General features: G+C 47.1%; 1 protein-coding gene across 1 annotated transcript in view; it reads right to left on the reverse strand.

The window, feature by feature from the left end:
• The window catches only part of LPP (LIM domain containing preferred translocation partner in lipoma), a 350,330-nt gene extending 344,190 nt beyond the window's left edge, over positions 1-6,140 (reverse strand). Inside the window, exons 1-2 of the mRNA XM_019472866.1 lie at positions 6,061-6,140; positions 4,931-5,180 (exon numbers count right to left, since the gene is read on the reverse strand). The gene's annotated coding sequence lies outside the window, so the exon portion shown is untranslated. The remainder of the gene's footprint in view (positions 1-4,930; positions 5,181-6,060) is intronic.
• Positions 6,141-7,728: the final 1,588 nt, after the last annotated feature.

Below are 7,728 nucleotides of genomic sequence, written 5' to 3' on the forward strand. Positions count from 1 at the left end.
ACACGCCCCATCTTAGACGGGCTCTTCCAGCAGGTGTTATTTGAATCCCGGGCATCTCTCTAGCAAAGTGCAATGATATTTAACTTCCTTGTGGGCTCAGGAGGCTGCCAAACATCTGTTGGGATTAGTTGGTTCATGTTTGTAAAGTGTATACAAATGCTATCGTAAGGAAGCGGCTGACCTATTTATAGATGTGAACGCTGGACCGAGACCCAAACCCACATACTGTATTTGCACATATGGCTGTATCTCCCCTGCCAGATTTTACTGTGTGAAGCTAGGATGGAGGTGCGAGGTGTCACCTATAGCTTACAGCCCACTTTTGGCCACTGCTAATTTAAGTGAGTCATACTGCTCCCCTCCTCCACTTTACCCCATCCAATTGCACAACTGAATTTTGTTAACAAGCTGGGCTAGTGTGGCTCTACCAGAAGCCCCCAAATGCCAGGTTGATTGCCCTTTGCAAGAGAAACCCACTTCCCTCAAGCTTCCATCCCACTCCCTGGAGCCCCACCAGGGCTGCAGGTCACAGACTCTCAGCCCACAGATCTCCGCCAGGCTCCCAGAGGCCAAGCTGCAGCAGATCAGCCACCCAAATTCCTCATGGCAAGGGACTTTGCATCAAGTTTCACATTTCTCTTGGGTGTCCCTCCCTCCCACACAGGCCTCCTGTGAGTAAGGGCTGAGGAATGAGACAGCGAGCCTGCACAGCTCAGAAGCCACAGTGATAAACAACTGTGAGGGAGATAAACTCTCCAGGAAGGACGAGGAAGAGCCCAAGTAGGTTTCAGATGGAACCAAGCACGTTTGTTAAAGGGATTATAGGTGGCAATGGCTTGCGATGGCAGGGCCACAGGAGCTGTACGTTCCCAAGACTCAGAATTGCTTTGCACCAAGTTGCAAGGCCTAGACATACAGCTTTGCTCTGCCAGAAGCTACTGCTCCCCTTTCCTCTGCAGACACATTTCAATACTTATCAGGTCTCCATCTTAGTCACATTCTGCTAACACACACTTTTTACATCCTTTTCATCTTCCCTCATAATCAGTCTCTATGTCTGTCCCCAAGTCAATTGCTCTGCTCTCACCATTCTCCACTTCATCTTCATCTCCCAGGGCAAGACCTCCTCAGACCCAGACGCTGCTCCACAGGTGCAGCCTGTGCTCTCTGCTTGAGTTCACAGGACTTCAACACACACGGTTTGGCAGACTCACTACTCCTCTTTCGGTAGCGTAACAAGTGGCAGGCTCAGCCCAAGATGCTACAGGTCAAATTTAGAGATATGGACAACACAAGAAAATTTTGGTTTTGCTTTCATATCCCACGGACAACGAGAAGGACAAACAGGAGCCCAGGAGCATACCAATACCATACCCAGAATTACTCATGTCTTTCATGAGATGGATAGGCCTTGTCTTGTTCTGGAGATCAAGAGCATCTGGAATCACTTCCATTACACATCAGGTAGAATGTGCACAACTAAAACATGCAGAAAATATTACCATCCTAGCAGGTGCATCTACCAAGACAGCTGGAACTAAAGCAGATGATCCAATGTGAGACTTTCTGATAATACACAGCTACCTTTGTACTTCCAGTTCCACCCATGAAATTGGGCACACCCTTAATGAGGTATGAATCAAATCATCCGAGACATGAGAAATTTATCAAGAGCTGTTGCAAAAACCCATAAGGTTGCTTGTGCCTCACTGCACTTTGCCTTCAAGGGATGGGGAGCACAACAAGCTGGAGCAGATCACTTTCGCTAGGACTTCTTGCACATGACGGCACGACCCGAGACCTAAAACACCACCTCAGGCGTGCAAACGCATACAGACCTGAGGCTTGGGCTACAGCATCCAGGGAACTCCAGCAGGCAGGGAACCAGAGTGGTATGGGTATGACACCCCGGTGAGTGGCCTTACCCCAGACAAGGTGGGGCACTACCAGCACAGATGATCATTGTAACACACCGGAGCATGAGTCCTCTCTTTTTCACCCCAGGGTACATCACAGCAAGGCAATACATCGGGTGGTGCAAAGGTGAGGTGATGCCAACCCACCTGCTCTGCATCCTCAGAGAGATCTGATACCCACCTGTAAAAAGTGACCACAAAACACTGCCCATAGGTCGTGTATGCAACGAGGGAATGGGAGTTAACTTCACTCAGAATAACTTACAAATGAACCCACCCTATAGGGATCCCTGTGTGTAGTAAGGCAACAAGCTCTGCTCTCATAGCTCCTTCTCCTCCTGCTCTATGATGCGGTCCTTAAAAACTTCACCGACTTCCCCAGTCTCCGCACGCCCCGAGTTCACAGCTCACCCACGCAGCAGAGCAAAAAAAGCCGTGCCAAGCCACAGAAGGAGGTGCACAGGCACTCCGTAAGCTGCCATCCTTTCACCCAGACACTCTGAGTACCTGGGCGGGCGGAGCGCCTCAGAAAGACGCACTCGCTTGCATTGTTTCAAGTTCACCTGCTGCTCTGGCCTCATTCCCAAATCTCGTATACCAAGGGAGACACTCAAGGAGGCGTTAGGTGCCAAGAACGCCACACTCATCCCTGCAACAACACGGAGGTCCAAGGCGTTATTCCTAACTTCCAAAATATGCTTCTGCCCCAAAATTTGTCACTTAACGCCACTGTTAGAGGCTTGCAATTTGTCTGCTTCATTCACAATATGACCTCCTGCACTGTATGAGGCTGACTCTTCATTGCAGCGAGGCTATGGCTGTTCTGCATGCTACAGCACCATTTCAGAAGAAAAGAAGCCGGACATCTCCCCAGATAACTTTAACCCTTTTGCCCATCGTTTCTCCCCCATCTGTCTGCCTTGGGAGCAAATTAGAATTCAGATATAGGACAGTGCTTAAACACTTGCTTATCTTTAGGCACACAAGTAGCTGCAGAGAGTTCAGCTGGATTACTCATACACTTGCATTTCAGACTTACTATGCAGAAGGTTCACTGAGCCCTCCTTAAATGGCAAAGATGCAATGCTGTGTTTTCAAAACTCAACTCTGTGCATCCCAAGGAACCCAAGAAAGAAAGGGATTCTCTAAAAAAGCACTGAAGTGGAACTGTGCTAGGGAAGGCATAATTTTCATTGTCCCAAAAAAAAGCCTGTGGGATCAGAAGTGATGGAGAACCACCACATCTCTAAAGCTTAAACTACCCTAAAAAATGGCTGTCTTACTGTACGCAGAAAAACAAGCCACTGAGGAAGTGCCCAGCTGATGATGTGAAGTCCCCCATTACCCATATTCTACTCCTTGAAATATGTTTTTATACATAAATACCACCTGGACCTTAACCATTTTTGTGGTTCATTTCTGGACCTCCCCACCATCACGTTTCAGATTCAACAGCATTAAACTGCCCTGGTTTCAAAATGCCAGAGACAAAGACCAGCTTCCATGCTAAGCTAGGCATTTCAATACCCACACAAGATAAGTACAGGCCTTGCCCCCCAGTTAAGGATAATGATGATAATGCATAAGAGGCAGGTAAAAGCAGAAAAGATGGGGGAGATGGATGGTAAAGATAGGCATAACTGCAATAAGCAGTTCAGAGTAATCTCCAGAGTTCAGTGGAAAGGATGCTAACTTCAGTCTGTAATTACAAACAATTCTTTTCAACCATTTCTCTGTTTGATTATCAGTTATGACTGCAAACTAAAGAGAACAGCCCTGGTCTAACTGGCTTTTTTTCTCCTGGATTTCAGTGTCAGAGATGACGCTACACTCCCAACCTCACTACTCTACAAGCCTCAGTATCCCATCAGTAAAACGGCAAGGATAATTTTCCTTCACCTCAGGAAGGCACCGCAAAAATAATCCCCCCTAACTTGCAAAGCGCTCCAATGAAAGACCAAAGAGCACTCCACAACAGCACAAAAGGAAATTAATAATTCTGCATCTAGTCCCGAGTTTGAATAGTATGTAGTAAATAAGGCCTGGGGCCACACACTGCACAAAAAGAAAAGAAATTGAATAGCTGCTCATTAAGTATCACCTTCCACTCTGGGCACAAAGCGTAGGTGCTCTGGCAATTAAGTGGCTATATCATAATACCCACTTGCAGGGGAGGCCAAATTAAGGTTTCATCAACAACCTTCATTCTGGCATTTCGTAGCTTTGGAGCACTTGGACTTTGCAACTTTAACATCATTCTTTTCACTAAGTTCACAGCTTGTAATTAACTACAGGACTGCCACGTGGCTGCCGCAATCACTATCTGTTTCTCTTGGGAAATCCGGATTAAAGGCTTGCCTTGGCCAAAGTAATAGCTTGAGGTATCTCTCAAGATTTGCCCAAACCCATGAAAAGCAAATCAAGTCTCTACCTCAAGTGATGAGGTGTGTTAAATTCAAGCCAGCTGATCTCCTTCGGGGCTGAGCTGAAGCAGGAACGCCACTGACACCCAGACGAGCGAGGCAGGGGAGATGCAGCAGCTGGAGTTACAACCACTTATCAGCTGCTAATCCAATCACTCTCCCAACCCAAGTCCCTTCGTGCCATGCACTGTCCGGGAGATTCCTCGCTTTCATTCAAGCTTGCCTCATTAAGTGGAGTAATTCAAGTCTGTTAAGGTGAGGTAATAAACTGCTGAAACAGAGAGAGCTCCTTAGAGTACGTGCACACAGCACATCGAAGATACACATGCATGTTACTGAGATATAAACCACTGCAGTTGGGGTACAAGGAACACAGCAACTGCAGCAGGACCGCTTGCAAGTCACCTGTGAAGCACCCCAAGTTTCTCTTCCAAAAAAAGAAAAAACAAACCTCACCAACCTGAGTTTCATGCAGCCAGCTATGTTGCTGAAAAAGCCCTAGAGGAGATATTTTAAATTTGCTCTGGTATGCTTAACTAAGGCTTGGAGCTGGAACGCTTTTACCCCATTGTGCAGTGCATCCCTACCCACCCCACTGGGCTCCACAGCCCCTTCTTCAAGGTCTGTGGCACGATCTGTCAGCCTCCTCCATCCTGCCTGCCTTCGCCCAGCTGGCCAGGCTGGTCCCACAACAAACCAGCGGGGTCCTGGTTCCTCAGCAGCGTTACGGCCCCCAGCTGTGCAGCCCTGGCAGAGGCTCTCCAGCTGGAGAGGAGATCAGGAGCACAAGCAGAGGGAGAAGAGGAGATGACTGCAGCTCCCCACAATGAGATCCACTGGCCTAAAAAAAAAAAGGGGGGGGGGTTTACAAATTGATGCATAAACAAGACCTGACTGTGTAATTCGGAGCTAACAGGGTAGTTTACTGAATGTTAATTAAATCCTCAGTGCCTGTTACCAACTGTGGAGATCAACTTATTTTTAAATTAAATAAGCAATAAATGCTTAGATGAACTTCTATTAAATTTCACCCAGTGAATGAAGTATGTGGGGCTTTTAATAGACATTAAACAAGATAGTTATGGCAAGTTAGTTGATATTTTATTACCTAAAGATAATGGCCATATTAAATCTCAACTAACTATTCCACTGGCGGCACAATCATCCAAGACTTGGCGGAAGTTTGCCTGCCTTGAAGCATCACTGGGCAGCAGTAGCAGGAGGAGGAAGGCAGCCAAGTGCTGAACGGCACCTATTTAGAGGATGCTCAAGCGCATAAGTCCACTTAGGCACAAAATGGGATCCCTCCCAGACAGATCTGGAAACCCCAAAGAGGGCTGACAGGGGCTCTCACACAGAAACAAAGCTGGCATAAATCAGAGACCCTCAAGCATCCCAACCCCCCAAAACCAAACGAAGCAATTTATGGGGTTACTGAGGAATCACTGTTACGAGGTTCCCTTATGGCATCAAGGGCAACAGAAGACATCCTCACTAACAGCCTGCAACGCTCAAAAGCTTGTATCTTTTTCTAAGAAAAGGTTATCAGCAGCCCACAACTCCACCGATGTTTGTTTTCCTTTCCTGAGCATATTGCAATAGTTTGGGAGTGCTTCTGAGTGACTCACATGTGTCACTGTCACCCACAGATCCCAACAACAGATACTGACAGTCTAAAATGACAGAGACTTGCTGACAGTGACTTTAAAATGATCACTTACATGCCAGCTCTTGCGCTTGCTCAGAACGTGATCGAAACCAGCTCTTTGAGATAAAAGCAGAATCTCCACCGAGGTGTCTCTACCGGTAACCTGAATCACAACGATTAAGTGTGGGTAGCAGGTTGGTTTTTTTTTTTTCCACATCTGGATTAGAAACATCGCGAGCCCTACTTGCCCTACCGTGCCCAGAAGCAGGAGGAACGGAAAGAGCCAAGCCCTGCACCCCGCTAACCCCCGCTTCTTGGGTAGGCACAAGCTCTCAAAAAGCTTTTAAACTTTGTGGGGTTTTTCTGGTCTGTGGTTTTCAGTTTGATTTGTTGTTTTCTCTTCTCTGGTTGTTTCTATTTTACAAAACAAAAAGCTCCCTAAATTAAAAAGAGGAAAACACAGAGCTCTTCAGACTTCACCGATGCTCTCCTCCAGCATCCCAATACACATGTGAAAGCCAATCGCAACACCTTCCCTCCAATCCCTCCTCTGGAACTATTGTTCATAAATCTATTTCAAGTCCTGTATTTTCCTACATATAACCCACACTCTTTAAAGGTATTGTTCCTTGCGAATCTGTCCCTCAGATAACCCACATCCTTAGATAAGCTATGGTTTCCGTCTCCTCCGCTCCGGCCTGCTTTTGAAGCGTGGCTGCAGTTCCAGTAAGCTCTCTAGCTTTTAGCAGAACTACCCTGCTACGAGAGCGAGAGCAAAGGGAGATGATGAAGCTACCGGGGTAAGAAAGCAGGCTGCGGAGGACCGAAAGCAGGCAAGAGCATCACTGTCTTGCTCGTGCGTGCACATAGCAAACACAGATGCTGAATCCCAGACTTCTGGCGGGTCACATAGACTTGGTATTCACCTTGCTTCCCTGAAGGCTTCTCTCCGTCAAAAAAATAATGTACCCAAAAAGCACAGATGTACCTAAAGGAAATGCATATTTCTTCATCATCCCAATGCCATCTTTAAAACCTTTCCATGCATCCATAGGGACTTCCCTCCACCTGAAGGGATTACCAGGGCTGCCAAAGACTGCACAGGGAAGTGTGCGGACGACCAGGCAGAGGTGAAACCCAGCGTGGTCCGGGGCCAGACGGAGCAGAGGGTGTGGGTGCTGCCCAGAGCCACGTCAGAGCCAGAAGAGTTTATTAGGAGAACGGCAGAGCTGTGTGGGTCAGGCTTTCAGATGCTTGACGAGGAATGAAATGCCACCGAGGATGCATTGTTCGCACAACCATGATGGGCAAAGGAACAGAGAAACCACTGCGGGCACCCTGAGGGTATATGTTTCCACAGACGCACGGAAACTGTCTTGTTGCAAACAATTTGTCATCCACCCAAGCTACTGCTTTTCTCCAGCTACGGTCAGCAAGAGATGTTTCAGAGAAACCTGCACAAAACAGTCTCTTCTTTCCAATTAGATGTTTACAGTATAAGAGCCATCACCATTAGCTGGTATAACTCTGAATGTACCTCACATTCATAATACCGTCCCATCTCCTTTCCAGACTTGGCTAAATTCTTGTCCTCAGCAACATTCTGCATGACAAATGCCACCATTTAGTTACATGGAAAAGCACTTAATTTTATTCATTTTGAACCAGTCACTTTCACCTTGGCTTACATTGGTACAACGGAACAGAGGCCCCTTTTCCACAGCACTCACTGTTGCTGTGA

This window comes from Aptenodytes forsteri, unplaced genomic scaffold (assembly GCF_000699145.1).
Source record: "Aptenodytes forsteri isolate BGI_AS27 unplaced genomic scaffold, ASM69914v1 Scaffold404, whole genome shotgun sequence".
Taxonomy (NCBI): domain Eukaryota; kingdom Metazoa; phylum Chordata; class Aves; order Sphenisciformes; family Spheniscidae; genus Aptenodytes; species Aptenodytes forsteri.